Source organism: Cavia porcellus, unplaced genomic scaffold (assembly GCF_034190915.1).
Source record: "Cavia porcellus strain 051 isolate PalLab524CR breed Dunkin Hartley unplaced genomic scaffold, mCavPor4.1 scaffold_25, whole genome shotgun sequence".
Lineage (NCBI taxonomy): Eukaryota > Metazoa > Chordata > Mammalia > Rodentia > Caviidae > Cavia > Cavia porcellus.
In genome coordinates this window covers 42,255,552-42,273,172 of record NW_026947508.1, presented here as the reverse complement: position 1 = coordinate 42,273,172, position 17,621 = coordinate 42,255,552, and the positions used below count along the sequence as shown (strand labels likewise).

Genomic DNA, 17,621 nt, shown 5'->3' with positions numbered 1-17,621 from the left:
AACTATTCGGTATTCACACATGCGAGATTGATTTATTTCACTTATGAGTATGGTCTCAAGCTGTGCCCATTTATTGATAAATATCTCAATGTGATCCTTCTTTATAGCTGAATAATACTCCATTGTATAGAAATACCACAACTTTTTTATCCATTCCTCAGTTGATGGGCACTTGGGTTGTTTCCAAGATCTGGCGATTACAAATTGTGCTGCTATAAACATAGGTGCACATATATCACTGTGGTATGATGCTTTCAGTTCTTCTGGGAATATGCCTAGAAGTGGAATAGCTGGAATAAATGGGATTTCCAGTCCCAACTTTTTGAGAAATCTCCAGACAGATCTCCACAAAGGCTGTACCAGTCTACACTCCCACCAGCAGTGCAGGAGAGTTCCTTTTTCCCCACAGCCTCTCCAGCATTTGTTGTCGGTTTTCTTGATCCTGGCCATTCTTTCAGGAGTGAGATGGTATCTCAGTGTGGTTTTAATTTGCATTTCTCTAATGACCAATGATGATGAGCATTTTTTCATGTATTTATTTGCCATTTGCATTTCTTCATCTGAGAATTGCATATTCATCTCAGATGCCCATTTTTGGATTGGATCTTTGAATTTCGGAGGTCTGAGTTTCTTTAATTCTTTATATGTTTTAGACAAGAGGCCCTTGTCTGAGAGAGAGTTCACTAAAATCTTTTCCCAGTTTGTGGGTTTTCTTTTCACTATGCTGGAGATTTCTTTTGACATGCAGAAACTTTTTAATAAGAAGTGATCCCAGTTATTGATTCTGGGAAGTATTTCCCGTGCGGTTTGAGTCCTGTTCATGAATTCTTTACCTACTCCTATGTCTCCAAGGTTTCTACCTATTTTGTCTTCCAATAGATTTAGTGTTTCTGTTTTAATATTCAGATCTTTGACCCATTTAGATTTTAATTTAGTACATGGTGATAGACATGGGTCTAGCTTTAGTTTTCGGCAAATGGAGAGCCAGTTTTTCCAGCACCATTTATTAAAGAGACTGTCGTTCTTCCAGTGAACCTGCTTGGCTCCTTTATCAAAAATAAGGTGGTTGAGTGTGTTCGTAGTTGTGGTTGTATCTTCTAATCTATTCCACTGATCTTCAGCTCTGTTTTGATTCCAATACCATGTTGATTTTACTACTGTTGCTTTGTAGTATAACTTCAAGTCAGGGATTGTGATGCCTCCTGCTTTGTCTTTGCTGCTTAGAATTGCCTTTGCGATTCTAGGTCTCTTCTGGTTCCAGATGAAATTTAGGAGTGATTTCTCTAGATCTATAAGGTATGTTGATGGTATTTCTATTGGGATTGCATTGAATCTGTATAACAGTTTTGGGAGAATGGCCATTTTCACAATGTTTGTTCTTCCTATCCATGAGCAAGGGATGTCTTTCCATTTTCTGAGATCATCTTCAATTTCCTTTTTCAGTGTATTATAATTTTCACTGTATAAGTCTTTCACTTCTTTCGTAAGAGTAATTCCTAAATATTTCATTTTTTTGCTTGCTAATGTGAATAGTCCAGTTTCTCTTATTTCCCTCTCTGTAATTTTGTTGTTCGTGTATAGGAATGCTATTGATTTCTGAGTATTGATTTTGTATCCAGCCACATTACTGAATTTATTTATTGTATCTAAGAGTATTTCAATGGAGTTTAGGGGGTCTTCTATGTAGAGTATCATGTCATCTGCAAACAATGATAATTTAACTTCTTCTTTTCCTATCTTTACCCCTTTTATTTCTCTTTCTTGCCTAATTGCTCTGGCTAGTACTTCCAGTACTATATTAAATAGGAGTGGTGATAAAGGACATCCTTGTGTTGTACCCGATTTTAAAGTAAAGGCTTTCAATTTTTGGCCATTTAGTATGATGCTGGCTGTTGGTTTGTCATAAATGGCCTTTATTATATTGAGGTAAAGACCATTTATTCCAATTTTCTGTAAAGTTCTTATCATGAATAAGTGTTGGACCTTATCGAAGGCTTTTTCTGCATCTATAGAGATGATCATATGATTCTTATTTTTGGCTTTATTGATATGGTGGATTACATTTATTGATTTGCGTATGTTGAACCATCCTTGCATTCCTGGGATGAATCCCACCTGGTCTTGGTGTATAATCTTCTTGATGATTTGCTGGATCCTATTTGCCAATATTTTATTGAGGATTTTTGCATCTGTGTTCATTAGGGAGATCGGTCTATAGTTCTCTTTTATAGTTGGGTCTTTCTCAGGTTTTGGTACTAGAGTAATATTTGCTTCCAGGAATGACTTAGGAAGGATTGCTTCCCTTTCAATTTCATTGAATAGTTTGAGGAGTGTCGGCATTAGGTCTTCTTTATATTTCTTGTAGAATTCTGCAGTGAATCCATCTGGGCCTGGGCTCTTCTTGGTGGGCAAGGACCCAATTACATTCTCAATTTCATTAGCAGAGATTGGGTTATTCAACAGTTTTATATCCTCTTGATCTAGCTTTGGTACTTCATATGCTTCTAAGAATCTGTCTATTTCTTCTGTGTTATCAAACTTTTGAGAGTAGAGGTTTTCGAAATAGGTGTTGATGATCCTCTGTATTTCCATTGGGTCTGTAGTGATTTCTCCTTTTTCATTTCTTATTGCATGAATTTGAGCTTTTTCTTTCCTTTTTTTAATAAGGTTGGCTAGGGGCTTATCGATTTTATTTATTCTTTCAAAGAACCAACTCTTTGATTCGTTGATTCTTTGGATTGTTTTCTTAGTCTCTATTGCATTGATTTCTGCTCTGATTCTTATAATTTCCTCTCTTCTTTTGGCTTTGGGCTTGACTTGCTCTTCTTTTTCTAGCTGTTTGAGGTGTAGCATCAAGTTATTTACTTGTATTCGTTCTGTTTTCCTGATGTGGGAACTCAGTGCAATAAATTTTCCTCTCAGAACGGCTTTCATTGCATCCCACAGATTCCGGTAAGTTGTATCTGCATTTTCATTTTCTTTTAGGTATTGTTTAATTTCTTCTTTAATTTCTTCTGTGACCCACTGGTTACTCAAGAGTGTGTTATTTAGTTTCCATGTGTTTGCGGAGTTTTTGCAGTATCCTTTGTCATTAATTTCTAATTTCAGAGCGCTATGATCCGATAATATGCAAGGGATGATTTCAACTCTTTTGCATTTGCTTAAATATGTTCTGTGAGCTAATATATGGTCTATTTTAGAAAATGATCCATGTACTGCTGAGAAGAATGTGTATTCTGATGTTGTTGGGTGGAACATTCTGTATATGTCTATCAAACCCATTTGTTCACAGGTGTGATTCAGTTCTGTTATTTCTTTGCTCATTTTCTGTCTGGTTGATCTGTCCCTTGGTGTCAGTGGTGTATTAAGGTCTCCTGTTACAATTGTGTTACTGATAATTTGAGTTTTCATTTCTGTTAATAATTGTTTTATATAACTGGGTGCTCTGGAGTTTGGTGCGTATATATTTAAGATAGTTATCTCTTCCTCTTGGAGTTTTCCCCTTAGGAGTATGTAGTGACCTTCTTTGTCCTTTATGGTCATTGTTGGTTTAAAGTTCACGTTGTCTGCAAACAGAATGGCTACTCCTGCCTTTTTTTGGATTCCTGCTGCATGGAGAATTGTTTTCCATCCTTTGACTTTCAGTCTGTGAGTATCTTTCTGGGTTAGATGGGTTTCCTGTAAACAGCATATGGTTGGATTTTGTTTCTTGATCCATTCTGCTAGTCTGTTTCTTTTGATTGGTGCATTGAGACCATTTACATTAATGGTTATTACTGTTAAATGCTGGTTAATTGTAGGAATGTTATCTCTCTGCTGTTGCATCTTTATCTTTCAGTTCTGTTTAATTATTTGCTTTGCTTAGTGGTTTTTTCCTTTGTGTATCTAAACTGTCTTTCAATATTTTTTGCAGGGTTGGTTTGGTGTTCATGAAGTTCTTCAGCTGTTCTTTGTCATGGAAGTATCGTATTGCACCATCTATTTTGAATGATAGTTTTGCAGGATATATCAGTCTTGGTTGGAAATCATTTTGCTTTAGGATCTGGAATACTTCACTCCATGCTCTTCTTGACTTTATCGTTTGTGCTGAGAAGTCTGCTGTGATTCTGATAGGTTTTCCTTTATAAGTGATTTGTCTTTTCTCTCTGACAGCTTTTAATAATCTATTCTTGTGTTGGATTTCTGGGATGGTGACTATTATATGTCTGGGTGTAGTTTTATTTTGGTTATGACTGTTTGGAGTTCTATATGCTTCACTGATCCTGATGTCAGTTTCTGATCTCATGCTTGGGAAATTTTCAGCTATTACTTCTCTAAATATCCTCCTGACATCCTTCATGTTGTCTCCCTCTCTTTCATTAATCCCTATCATTCTTATGTTATTCTTCTTTGCATCGTCTTGCAGTTGTTGAATTGTTGTTTCCTGGTTCCTTGTTATTTTCAAAAGATCTTTCCTTTCCTGTTCACTAGCTGCAATCCTGTCTTCAAGGTCTGAAATTCTATCTTCACTTTCATTAAGGCGGTTTTTACAACTTTCAGTGGAGTTTTTTATTTCCTGTATATCTCTGTGCATCTGCATTATGTATTCTGTTTGTTTCTTATATTGCTCATCTAGGGATTCTATCTTTTTGTTTAGTTCCTCCAATTTTTTATCTGTGTTTTCTTTAGATATATTTAGAATCTCTTTCATTTCTTTTATCATTTCTTCTTTTATCTGGGAGATTATTTCGAGTTTGAATTTCTTTAAAGCTTCCTGGAGTTGCTTGTCAATTTCAGTGGCTATTGTGTCCGATATATGAGGTGGATGGGATATATTTTCTTCTATATACATCGCTCCTAGGGTTTCTTGAGATGGGCTGGAGGTTTGAGGTTGTAATTTGGTCTTTCGTTTTGTCATTTTCCTATATTTCTGTGTTTCAAGTGTTACTTGAAAGCTTCCTCAGGATCTGTTGAAAATCCCCTTCTATGTTTGGAGCTACTGGGACTCTGGCGCTGCGCTACTCCAAGCCATTAGGCCTACAGAACCAGTGGCCCTCCTCTGCCTGCTCAGAACTCCGCAGTTCCAGACAAGCTGGGCCTCAGGGACACTGTGCACCCACCTGCCCCTTGGAAGCTCCACAGTTCTTCAATCGCAGCCGGGTTAGGGTACTCACCACAGGCCGCAGTGCTTCAGGAACCTGTGGACCCTCCCTGGTTGCAGAGATATCCACAGTCCTCCAGACACGCAGAGAGGCCAGTGAGGGCACCCCAGATCTGCCCAGCTACTCCTCTGCAGACCTGTGGCCAGGCGGCAGCTAAACAGGCTGGGCTAGGCTGGTAGTGTGGGCCAGCCCACCTATTGGGAGCTCAGCAGGTCTCCAAATTAAGCCGGGAATGGGGAGGCTGATGTGGAAGCCTTAAACCCACCTCTCTCCTTCACTGCACCTGGAAGCCTGAGGGAACTCCAGCAGTCTGGGCGCAGAAATCCAGAGTCCTCCAGACACGCAGAGAGGCCAGTGAGGGCACCCCAGATCCGCCCAGCTCCTCCTCTGCAGACCTGTGGCCAGGCGCGGCAGTTAAACAGGCTGGGCTAGGCTGGTAGTGTGGGCCAGCCCACCTATCGGGAGCTCAGCAGGTCTCCAGATGAAGCCGGGAATGGGGAGGCTGATGTGGAAGCCTTAAACCCACCTCTCTCCTTCACTGCACCTGGAAGCCTGAGGGAACTCCAGCAGTCTGGGCGCAGAAATCCAGAGTCCTCCAGACACGCAGAGAGGCCAGTGAGGGCACCCCAGATCTGCCCAGCTCCTCCTCTGCCTAAATATGTTTTTTGTAATGTAGGTCTAATAGTTTTACAATCTTTGTTACTTATTTGAAACCTAAATACTCACTAGATCTTTATTTGTTATTAAATCTGCTTGCTAGCATTTTGAGACTTTTCCTGTCTCTCTTTTAGTCTATTTTGTGCTGCTGTAACAAAATATTGGAGCCTGAGTGCCCTATTAAGAAAAAAAGCAAAACAAAATGACAAAAAAAATATATAAGAAACAAAAAAGAAGAAGAAAAAATATTCACTTAACTCACGGTTCTGGAAGTCTAAAAGTGTGCAACTGATATCTGTTCAGCTATGGTCAGGGCCTCTTGGCAAATGGCATCACATGGTAGGAATGTGTTCAAAAGTGGCCAGAAGAGAGCCAAATTTTAAGAGTAACCTTGCATTACCCTGAAGAACTCAGTCTTGTGGTAAATAATATATTTCCATGAGATGTAACACTTCTTTAAATCTCGTATTGAAGGATTTAGAAAACATCATGAATGGAGAGACATTAATCTGTTCTTCAGCATAGAGTTCTCATGGCAAATCATTTCTTCAAATTCCCACCACCTTTCCATATTGATGTATAAGAGTCAAATGTCAACATGAGTTTTGATGGCGACAAATAACATCCAAAAAACATCTGTGTTCATAAGAGATATTGATCCGTGTTTCTTTTGTTTGTCATGACACTCCTGTCCTAATGGCATAAGGGTACTACTGTTCTCATGGAATACACTAAGAAATGGTTCCTCTCTTTCCTATTCTGGGGAGATTGTGTAAAACACTGATTTTAATCCTTCTTTAGATGTTTAATGAAAACTTCCAGTGCATTCTTCAGGACAAGTTTCTGACTATAAACGCAATGTCTATTAATGTAGATCTACTCAGACTTTGTGGTTCTTCTTGAGTCAGTTTTGGTAGTTTGCATTTTTCCAAGAATCTGCCTACTTTGTTTAAATTCTCTAATCTGCTGACTTATGCCCCAGTTTTTTCATATGAACACAGGTCTTAATTTGCACAATGATTTTGGATATCTTTCACATGCTTATTTGGCACCCACATATCCTCTTTAATGAGGATTCTATTCAAGTATTTTTTGACTTTCTTTTTTCTTTCTATTTTTTTCTTCTATTTTTTTTTATTCTTGAATTAAGGAGTTTTGAAAATCCTTTTTTGGAATTTTAATACTTAAACATTTTCTAGAAATTTGAGTTTGTTCTTTCTTTTCATGGTCTCTTCCATATAACAGGATTTTAATTTTATTAAAGTCCAACTTACTATTTTAAAAAAATTATGGGTAGTTCTTTAAGTGTCATGTCTAAGACCTTTTTACCTAACCACTATTTGTGCATGTTTTCTTTTATACTTCCTTCTTAAATTTTTACAGATATACATTTACAGTTAATTATTCATTCTGATACTTTTTATATCACAAAGTTTGTATTCTTCTCCTTTTTGTATATGAATGTTAAGTTTTTCCAGTATTACATTTTCAAAAGGCAATTCTTTTTACCTTGGATTTTTTTAATGCACAAAGGTAAGTCCTTGACTTATGGAGGTCATTTTCTGTCTACTCATTCTGGTCCATTTACATATCTGTCTATCTTTTGCCAATTCCATATTATTTTGATTATCATAGCTTTACAATAAGTCTTGAAATTGAGTTGAGTTCTATGATTCCTCTGAATGTTTCTTATTTTCTAGATTTGTTCTTGCTAGTGTAGTCTTACATTCACATATAAATTTTAGAATACTTTCTTGAGAGCTAAACTTTTCTGTTGTCTTAGACTATTTTCTGCTACTACAACAAAATCCCACAGGTAATTTCTAAAGAATAGAAATTTATTTCTAGAGGCTGGAACTCCAACATAGGAAATAAGTTTTCAATTTGTCCCAGTTCAAAATAAAAGAAGAATCAAGATAGATCATGTAGAGATACAAATTCCCTGTAATGAATATACACTTTGTATATATTTAAATTGTACCAATAAAATTAAATTAAAAATATGTACAGTAATTTTTTTCTCTTATTGTCACTATTAGGTTAAGAATGATTCCGTTTCTAGTTTATGGTGAGACTTCATCATGAAATAATATTGAATTTATTGAATTTTTTCTTTATCGACTGAACTGATAATCAGTTCTTATGTTAGTAATATTTACATGTATTGATTTCAAGTGTGGAATATGACCAAATTCACTTATTCATACTATAGCATCATTCTATATTGTGCTGGATTTAATTAGTTAATATTTAGCTTGTACTTTTCCCATCTATCTTCATGTGGGCTACCAGTCTGAATTCTTATTTTCTTTCAATTCTATTTGTGTAGTTTTAGTATTAAGATTATCCAAGTCTCATAAAACAAGTTCTAAAGTCTTCCCTGTATTTTACTTTCTGACTACTTTACTTTTTACTGTTGTGTTACTGAATTATTGCAAGTTCAGTGTGCACCAACCTGCATTAAAATCTCCAGAGAAATCCAGCATAGCAAAAGGGGCTGTCTTATTATATACTTCCATAATTTCTATCTGTATGTTAAAATTCATAATTTGAGAAAAAATTTCTATGTACTTCCAGTAAGGGGAAAGAAAAATAACCATTTTGATACATACCTTTTAAAATAAGCCCTGACTTCAAGGGGAAAAATTTTACCAGAACTAATCTATTAGAATTTTCTCTTAACCCATTTAAGTTAACTCACCTGGGGAAAGAAAAGATCTTTCTTCCCCTCGCTACAAATCAGTCCCCACCCAAAAGATGGAAAACAAGAAGTACTCATGAGTTTCACTACCCAAGCGCACAGGCTTCCTAAAATACTAAAACTTAATGAGAGAATCACAGGATGCTTCTCTCCCCCACACATTTTATCACCACATCACTTCCTTTTCAGATTTCCCTTTACCCAGGAGTCATGTTTGGCTTTCAAAACCTTTCAACCCTTGCTAAAACACAGAAACCATAGTTTGAAGAGACATAGCAGACTCAGGTGTTGGACTTATGGATGAAGAATAAACTAACAATTAATATGCTAAAGGATCTAATAAAATACACAATATGTAAAAGCAGATAAGTAAGAAGACAGAAATTCTAAGAAAGAATAAAGAAGAAATGTTATAGATGGAAAATATTGTGGCCAAAATGAAATGTTTGACAGTTTCATTAGTAGACTAGATAGACTTAGCTCAGGAAAAAATACCTGAGCCTCGGTCCTTTAACCAACAGAAAAATCTGAAACTAAAGCAAAGAGAAGAAAGACCAAAAAATTGTGAAAAGACAGTCAAAAACCTGAGAAAATAGCAATGTGTGTATCAGAAGAAGAAGAAAGAAACATTCAAGGCAATAAAAACTATGAATTTCCCTAAATTAACGTCAAACATCACACATAGGATCTACAAACACTAAGCAGGATAAATTCCCAAAGGAAAACAAAACAGAACAAACAAGAACAGAACAAAACAGAACTCTACCTAACTGCAATCTACAAGTGATGACACTTTTTCGTGTATGGCACTGTGGGCTGATCCCAAGACGTCCAGCATGCTAGGAAGTGACCTGCACAGAGCTGCATCTTCAGCTCTGAATTTAAAATTCTGGAAGCCAGAGGGAAGCAACTCAGCTCATCTATATGGATGCATAGATACAAAATTGCTGTATATCCAAATTTTTAGGGCCCATACAAGCAAGAAGAGAGAATCAATTTAAGTATTGAGAGAAAAGAACCAGAGTAACAGAATTCTATAAAACTGTCTATCAAATGTGAAGGAGAAATAAAGATAGTTTGTACGAAATAAGCGTAAGAGATTTCATTTGACTCATCCTGCAAAAGCATTACAAGTGCATTAGAGAGGGGAAAGGACACAGATCAGATTATTGCAGAGACAATAAGTACTCGGAAAATCAAGTAAAGCAAAAACTTCATTTTTTCTTAATTGATCTAATAGATAACAGTTTGTTAAAAAAAAAAAATAAAAACAATGTATTCCACAATTGTAGATTTCCTAAAAGTGAAACGATTCATTGTTCAATTGTTTGATCATTTTTTCATGCCTGTATCTTGTAATCTGAACAACTATTTTGAAGATAACAATACACAATATATTAGCTAGTGTTAATCTCTGTTATTTTGTTTTGAAATTCTGTGTCATTGTTTTTATTCCTTTTTCATTTTTAAAGTAAAAACAGTGAAATGAATGGCAGTGATGATAGCAGGCATATGACATGAATACTACTGGGAATGGTTGGTTATTGTGCACTACCTGGAAGTGCTATGGCATTATGCTTTGCCCATGTGGCAAAGCAAGTCCCCCTTCCTCCTTCCGTTTAGGCTCTGGTAATCAAGACTCTATTTCCTTGTTGTGTGCATTTGACTGCTCATTTCCTGTATTTCCTATGTCATTCTTCTGTAACTGATTTCACTTAATATATTCTTCATGGTCATCTATGTTGTTGCATTTAATAAAATTTTCTTCTTTTTAAGGGGTTAAATAATATGCATTATATGCAAATAGTATTTTGCTGGTTCATTCATTCATTAATGAATGTAGGGTTGTTTCCATGTTTTAGCTACTGTGGATGATGTTGCTATGAACGAATGTACAAATATCTCATTGAGCCCCTCCTATCAGTTAATTGGCTATAGATCCACCAGAGGAATTTCTGGATTACAAGGTAATATTTTAAGCGTTCAAAGGAGTCACTATATTGTTTTCCATAGCAGCCACCCCTTTTCACATTCTCACTAACATCATACAAGAGTTTCAGTTTCCCCACACACTTCCCACAGTTATTTTATTTTGTGTGTATTCACCATCCAAATAGGAGTAAAATAACAGGTATAAAATGATATGTCACTGTAGTTTTGAGATGTATTTTTTTTAATTTTTATTTAAGGAGAAAAGAAAAGAAAGAAAAAAAAACAGTGAAGGGGTACAAGTTATACAGATTTACAGAATAAAAAAATGCGCAGTAGGAAATCACTAGTTAATGGATTATATATTGCCATCTTAGAAATAATTGTTCAAGTCACAAAATTAAAGCTTGTAGAGTGGACATTCCAACAATGATACTGCAAACAGTTCTGTTCAATGATCCAATATAACTCTGTGATATCATTTTCTATCTTATACATTTAAATATACATGCAGTTATATAGTTTAGAGCACTTTCTTTTCCTCTCTTTTGTACAGTGACTATTACACATTTTGGGTTTCATTGCTCCCACGGTTCTTATTGCTTTTTTGGAAGAGAGTAAAACCAAATGTGACATAACAGAACAGAATCGGTCAAGTCAAAAGGGTGGACATAATAGATAATATAAAAACATAATACAAGGTGATCAACAATGGTTACCATAATGCCTCCCGCTATTTCTAATAGAATTGCCTATATCATTAGTTGTAATACAATTGAACAAAACCGTAAAGAATAAAACCGACAAAACCAAAACATTGGAGATATTGTAGGTCTTCAAAAGTAGATAAAAGTCAACGAGAATGGGCGTTATAATGAATCTCATTATCTTCTCAGCTGATGCCTAAACTTTCGAACCTGATACTATCAAGCAAAACAGAATAGAGGAACCTCAGTCAAAAACAAGATGGTGAGAGTAATACAGGGCTTCAAATCGAGATAATAGAGAGTCAAAGTGGGTTACTATATTATATCCTGCTATATTTTTCCCTTTAATTAAATGGATAAAAATAAAAAAGTAAATAATGGAGTCGAGATTGAGAAAAAAGAGGGCATAACAGCAAAACAGGGCAGATCAAAACATAACCATTTAAGCAGAATAGTGTTTCACCACCAGATAATCCTGTCCCAAAAATAGTTACCATATTGACTCCCTCCCTGAAGTCCTTGAGTACAACTTCATATACTGTAGCGTTAAGTATATCAAAACAATGTAAAACCATTTAAGAGAATGACAGCATTATAGAGTATTTAGAATCGACTAACAGAAAATGAACAATGGTCTCTGTATAATCTCCTTGTCTTTAAAAGGTTTTTGCTTATACTATCGTACATAACAAAATCCAATAAGATACAACCTGTTTAGACCATTGGAGACAGAAGAACAAAAGCTAGATGAGACTTCAAAACAAGATGGTACTAAATCAGCATTACCTATTAAGATGTCATTTTCTCCAAAAAAAGCTGTTCCTATCATCCAATCTTCTCTGTCTCATTTCTGTTGAGCTCTTTTTCTGTCAGTAGCTGTCAGTTTGTCTTCTTCATTTTGTTCTCTGCTCCATTCGTTGTGGCCTCCCCGCCACTATTTCTGGGTTCTTTGTATTTTTCTTTTTTTAGAATATCCTGCAATACTTTCTGTAGGGTTGAATTGGTGGTTGCAAATTCCTCCAGTTCCTCTTTATCCTGGAAGCACCTCGTTTTTCCATCAATTTCCAGGGACAGTTGTGCAGGATATCTCAATCTTGGCTGGAGATTATTATCTTTCAAAGCTTGAATTATTTCTCCCCATGCTCTTCGTGATTTGATGGTTTGTGAAGAGAAATCTGCTGTAATTCTGATGGGTGTTCCCTTGTAAGTGATCTGTTTCTTGTCTCTTACAGCTTTTAATATTCTGTTCTTGTATTGAATTTCTGGAATTTTTATTATTATATGCCTGGGTGTTTCTCTGTTAGGGTTGTAGGTAGCTGGGGTCCTGTATGCCTCATACATCTGAGTATCTTTACCTTTTGCTAAATTAGGAAAATTCTCCTGGATTATTTCTGTGAGTAGCTTTTGTAGTTCACTTGTTTGTGTCCCTACTTCTTCTTTTATGTTCTTAATCCTTAAGTTATGGCTCCTCTTATCATCTTCTTGTCTTTGTATTATTGCTGTTTGTTTCTTTGTTATTTTTAAGAAGTTTTTCATTTCATTCTCCCATGTTTCAAGTCTGCCCTCCAGTTCAGATAGTCTGTCCTTAGTTTCTTTCAAGCTGTTATGCCAGTCTTGGATAGACTTCTTGATTTCTTGATAGTCCCTTTGAACCTGCTTCACATACTCAATGCTTTCTCTGTTTTCTCCATCAAGCAATTCTCCCCTCTTTTTCTGTTCTTCCATTCCACCATCTGCTTTTTCCTGGGTGGTGCTTAGCATTTCTCTAACTATTCTGCATACTTCTAGCTTCAGGTCATTGATAACTTCATTCCTGAATTGGTCTATGAGGCTCTCTATATGGCGCTTAATGTATATTGGTGCGGTGTCCACTATTGCCTGATTCTCAGGATTGGGGGCCGAGGAGCCTTTTTTGTTGCTTCCCTTCCCCATATTTTCTGTTCCTTATAAAATGCAAGCTTACATGGGAGGCCCGGCTTCCCTGCCTGTCAGCCACAGCCTGATCAAATTGCGCTGGCTGATTGTTCCCGCCCACCGCTGCGCACCAGGGAGTTGCAGAGGAGGCAGCCTACGCGGGGGTCAGTCGCTCCTCCGGGCCACCGTCAGGCTCTGGGATCTGGGTTAGGCCAGCCTAGGGAGTCCGCCAGCAGCGTCACCCAGGCCAGGCACTTTTCACCAATCCCGTCCGAGAGGGGAATGTGTGGCTGGAGTTGCCACCGCGCCCTGCTCTTACAGGACTGCCTGAGCCCAGAAAAACCTCTGCTGGAGTCAAACTGTGGTAGGGGGGCAGTTTCTCGCTCACCTCGCCACCAGTCAGATTTCGTGTACGCCTCCTTGTCCGTCCTGTTTCCGACTCCGTTCGCAGACTCCCGTTCCCAGAGCTTGGTGCGTCTCTCCTTGCCGAGCCGCTGTGGAGGCAGCCAGCCGCCGGGCGGCGGGAAACCCAAATCGCGGTTTCCAATGGCGCGGGGTCGAGCCTCTACACCGAGTCTTTTCTGTTCCTATTTTAGCGCCAGGACTGTATCCTAAGTTGGATTCTCTCAGCCCAGTTCGTTCCTGAGTCAGCAGAGCATATCTCTACTGGTTCGTATCTCCTTAGTCCGCTTCATTTCTGGCCTCTGAGCCGAGCCTTTCAGAGAGCCTTCAGTAGTTGCTGTTGTCTGTCCGCCATGTTCTCCCGGAACGGCAACCTTCTCTTAATCTGGGGGCTTCACTGCCCAAGGAGGGAGCTACACTACCAGAGAAGTGCCAGGAGTCCAGGACATAAGAGACAATTTCCAACATGCCCAGGGGAAGCTTGGAACAACACTTGAAGCTAAGTGAAATAAATCAGACTCCTGTGCAAGCATCATATTGTCTCCCTGGTTTGAGAAGCGCGCCGGCTCCAGGGAAAGTTTGGTGCGGGTGCTCTGTGCTCGGTGCTTAGTGCTAGGAGCGCTGTGTCAAGATGTATTTTAATAATGATTAGCAACTTTAAAACTCTGTGGGTGTGTGCCATTGGACATTTGTATATTTTTTTGGAGAAATGTTTGTTCTTGACCTTAGCCTATTTTTAACTAGAATTGTTTTTTGTTGTTGAGTTTTAGGAATCCTCCTTATATTCTAAATATCAATACCTTATCAGGCACATGATTTATACATTTATTTTTCCATTCTATGGGCTGCTTTATTATTTCATTGGTTATGTGTTTTCATATATGAAAATTTTAAGAAAAGTCCAATTTGCCTATATTATCTTTTGTTGTATGTGCCTTTGATATCATATGAAAGAAACCATTGCCAAATTCAATGCAAATTTTAACCTTTATATGCTTGTGTTAGTTAGGATTTTGTCATTTCTGAGACAAAATACCGAAGGGGAAAGGTTTGTTCATTTCACAGTTTCCAGAAGTTTCAGTTCATAATTGACTGGCTCCCGGGCAGGGCTGCTCATGGTAGAAGGGCAACAGTTTTGCAGCAAAAGCAAAAGCTACGCGAGGTTAGAGAGACAAACCTCTCTTTGTCCCTTTCATTACATCCAGCCACTGGGGTTAGGGTGGTGTCAGTCCAAAGAGTGGATGGATCCAGCAACCATCCACGCTTAATTCCAGCACCCTTGATCTCACAATTGTGCTAGGGATGAATCACACTCTAGATTCAGCCTGTGAAAAAGTCCTGTGAGTACTTGAGGCTTTAGGGGAACATCAGACACAAACCATAGCAGTGTTCCTAAGAATTTTATAGTTGTGAGTCGGACCCTTAGGTTTTGGTCCATTTTGTGATTTTCTGTTTATAGTGTTACATAAAGTCTCACAACTTCTGCTTCTGCTTCTTCCTTTTTCTTCCTCCTCTTTCTCCATTTCTTCCTCCTCCTCCTCCTCCTCCTCCTTCTTATGTGGATATATAGTTTTCCAAGAAACATTTGTTGATAGTCAATAGCCAGCCTTGCCCCTCATTGACATCCTTGTCAAAAATTATTTGAACATGTATGTTAGGGTTTAATTCTGGACTTTCTATGCCACTGTCTACATATTTTGTGCCAATAAAATATTCTTTTGCTATAACCTTGTAGTAAGTTTTCAAATCATGAAGGGCAAATCTTTCAAATGTATCTTTTTTTAGTGTACTATTTTTTGTATTTTTTGAGATTTTATATGAAAGTAGAATGGACTTTTATTTCTGCAAAAAGAATCAATGGAATTTTGGTGGGGATTGTTTTAAATCAATGGATCATTTTATGTTCTGTATTCATCTTAATGTGTTAAATTATCTAATCCATGAATATGGGCTTTGGCTGATTCATTTATCACTTCCTTAATTTTATCCAGCAATTCTTATTTTAGTATTTTGTCTAGTTACCAAGTCATGCTGATAACTGTTGATATTTCTGGGGATTTTTACTTTAAGAGAGAAAAAAATTTAAAAATAAAAATAAAACAGTTTCAAAACAGATTAGTAAGAGAGTTACTATACTTAATACATTGCATGTTCTCTTAATATTAGTTACTCATAGTATAAGATACAGGCATGGTATCTTGTCTAAACAATATTAACACAAAACTTCCTTTTCGATTAAGAGAAACCAGGTGAAGAAGCAAGCCCTCCTGTGAACCAGTGCCACGCATGCGCCACCGTTGAAGTGGGGACCGCCAAACCCAAGCCTTTCGTCATGAGTCAGTGCCATTTGCACACTGAGGGGGTGGAGAGAACACGGCCTCACCAAGAAGTAAGCCCTCTCTGTGAACCAGCACCATGTACAGGCTGTTACCACAGTGGGGACAACCAGACTCAAGCCTTTCTCCATGAGTCAGCGCATTTGTGGAATGTGGTTGGAGGGAGGGACAGAACAAGGCCTTACCAAGAAGCAAGCTCTCCCTGCAAACCAGCACCATGTGAGGGCTTCCACCAGAGTGGAAACGGCCAGGCCGCAGGCCCCTCCGGTGCACCTGCAATAAAGAAGAGCCAATCACCTTCCCACTCCTGTAAGCAACCAGCTGACCTAGAGAAACAAAGGCTGTGATGCTATTGCGGTGAAATGCACTTTGATGCTTGTGGTTTGTCAGTGTTTCACTGCCCTGGCAGGTGTAGGGCCAGTGATCTGATCATCTATTCACAGGATGGCTGTAAGCAGTGTGGCATCTGCTGTGGGAGGGTCTCCTTCTGAGGGTGGCAGCCATTGTCAGTTCCCTATTGTCTTGTTTTGAAGTCCTGTATCATTTTCATTGTTTTGTTTGGTTGGGTTTTGTTCTGTTCGAACCCCCCCCCCCATACCAGCAATCAAATTCAACCTTGTGCTTGCCAGGCAGGCACTTATGCCATTGAGCTAAATCCCCAGCCCTGTTTTGTTTGATTTTATTATGCCCAAGGGAAAGAGCAGCTGTTTCAAAGATAGCAAGATATATTGTGGTAACCATATGGGATTTATTATTATCTTGCTTTTAAGTCCTTTATTGAATTCATTGTTTTGCTTTTGTTGGTTCCATTCTGTTGTGTTTTGTTTGATTTTCACTAAGTCTTTGGGTATCTGAAGCTATTTTGAGGACAGCTAGAGGCATACTGTTAACTATTGCTGAATTCGTATTCTTTTTAAGTAAGTACAACTTACAAAGGCTTGTTTTGATTGATTTTATTCATTTATTCAAATGGTAATCACTTATTTTACTTAGTTTTATCCTCTTTAAAATAAAGAATAAGTAAAAAATGAAAAAAGAAATGCTGTATAACTATCTTAACTATCTTGTGTACAGATTTCTTTCCTTTTAACACAACCATTTATATCTACAAAACTTCCCTTTACCACTAGTTTCTCTCTGTCCAAATATTTTGATATATAGTGATTTCATTTTCATTCATCTTTAGTATTTTTTAAATTTAGTGGTTTTTTTCTTGTTCCACTGGTTGTTTAAGTGTGTTGTTTAATTTCCAAAAATTCCTGAATTTTTCAGTTTTACTTTTATTGATTTCTAAACTCATTGTATTGTTATCAAGGAAGACAATTTGCATGCTTTCTTTATAAATGTACTAAGATACAATCTATCCTTGGAAATGGCCAATGTGTACTTGAGGAGAATGTGTATAGTGTTATCATTGAGTACAATGTCTGAAAGACTTAGTTTTTCAGGTCATGTAAATCTCCATTTCCTTAACTATCTTCTGACCAGTTGTTCTAGCCACTACTGAGAATAAGGTTTCGAAGTTTCCACCACCATTATGTGCCTCAATTCTGTCAGTTTTGTTTTATATATTTGGATAATCTGTCAGTAGTAAGAGATTATATATCATTATATATTCTTACTGTGTTGAATCTTCTTAAGATATGTAAAGAACTTTGTTCCTTGAAAAATTTTTAAATTTTTAAGTCTATTTTGTTGGATATTTATAACCACTACTGCTCTCTATTAGTTACTATTTTCGTGAAATATATTTTCCTTCCTTATACTTTCAATTTATTTGTTTTTGTGCTATAACTGAGTTTCTTATAGGCAGCACATAGTCAGGTGTGGTTTT

At 37.3% G+C, this 17,621-nt stretch overlaps 1 protein-coding gene across 4 annotated transcripts in view; it reads left to right on the top strand.

Moving 5' to 3' along the window:
- LOC100713782 (sodium/glucose cotransporter 4) overlaps positions 1–17,405 on the top strand; it is a 145,855-nt gene extending 128,450 nt beyond the window's left edge. For all 4 annotated transcript variants that reach the window (XR_010043172.1, XR_010043169.1, XR_010043170.1 and 1 more), the window contains one exon: positions 15,692–17,405. The gene's annotated coding sequence lies outside the window, so the exon portion shown is untranslated. The remainder of the gene's footprint in view (positions 1–15,691) is intronic.
- Positions 17,406–17,621: the final 216 nt, after the last annotated feature.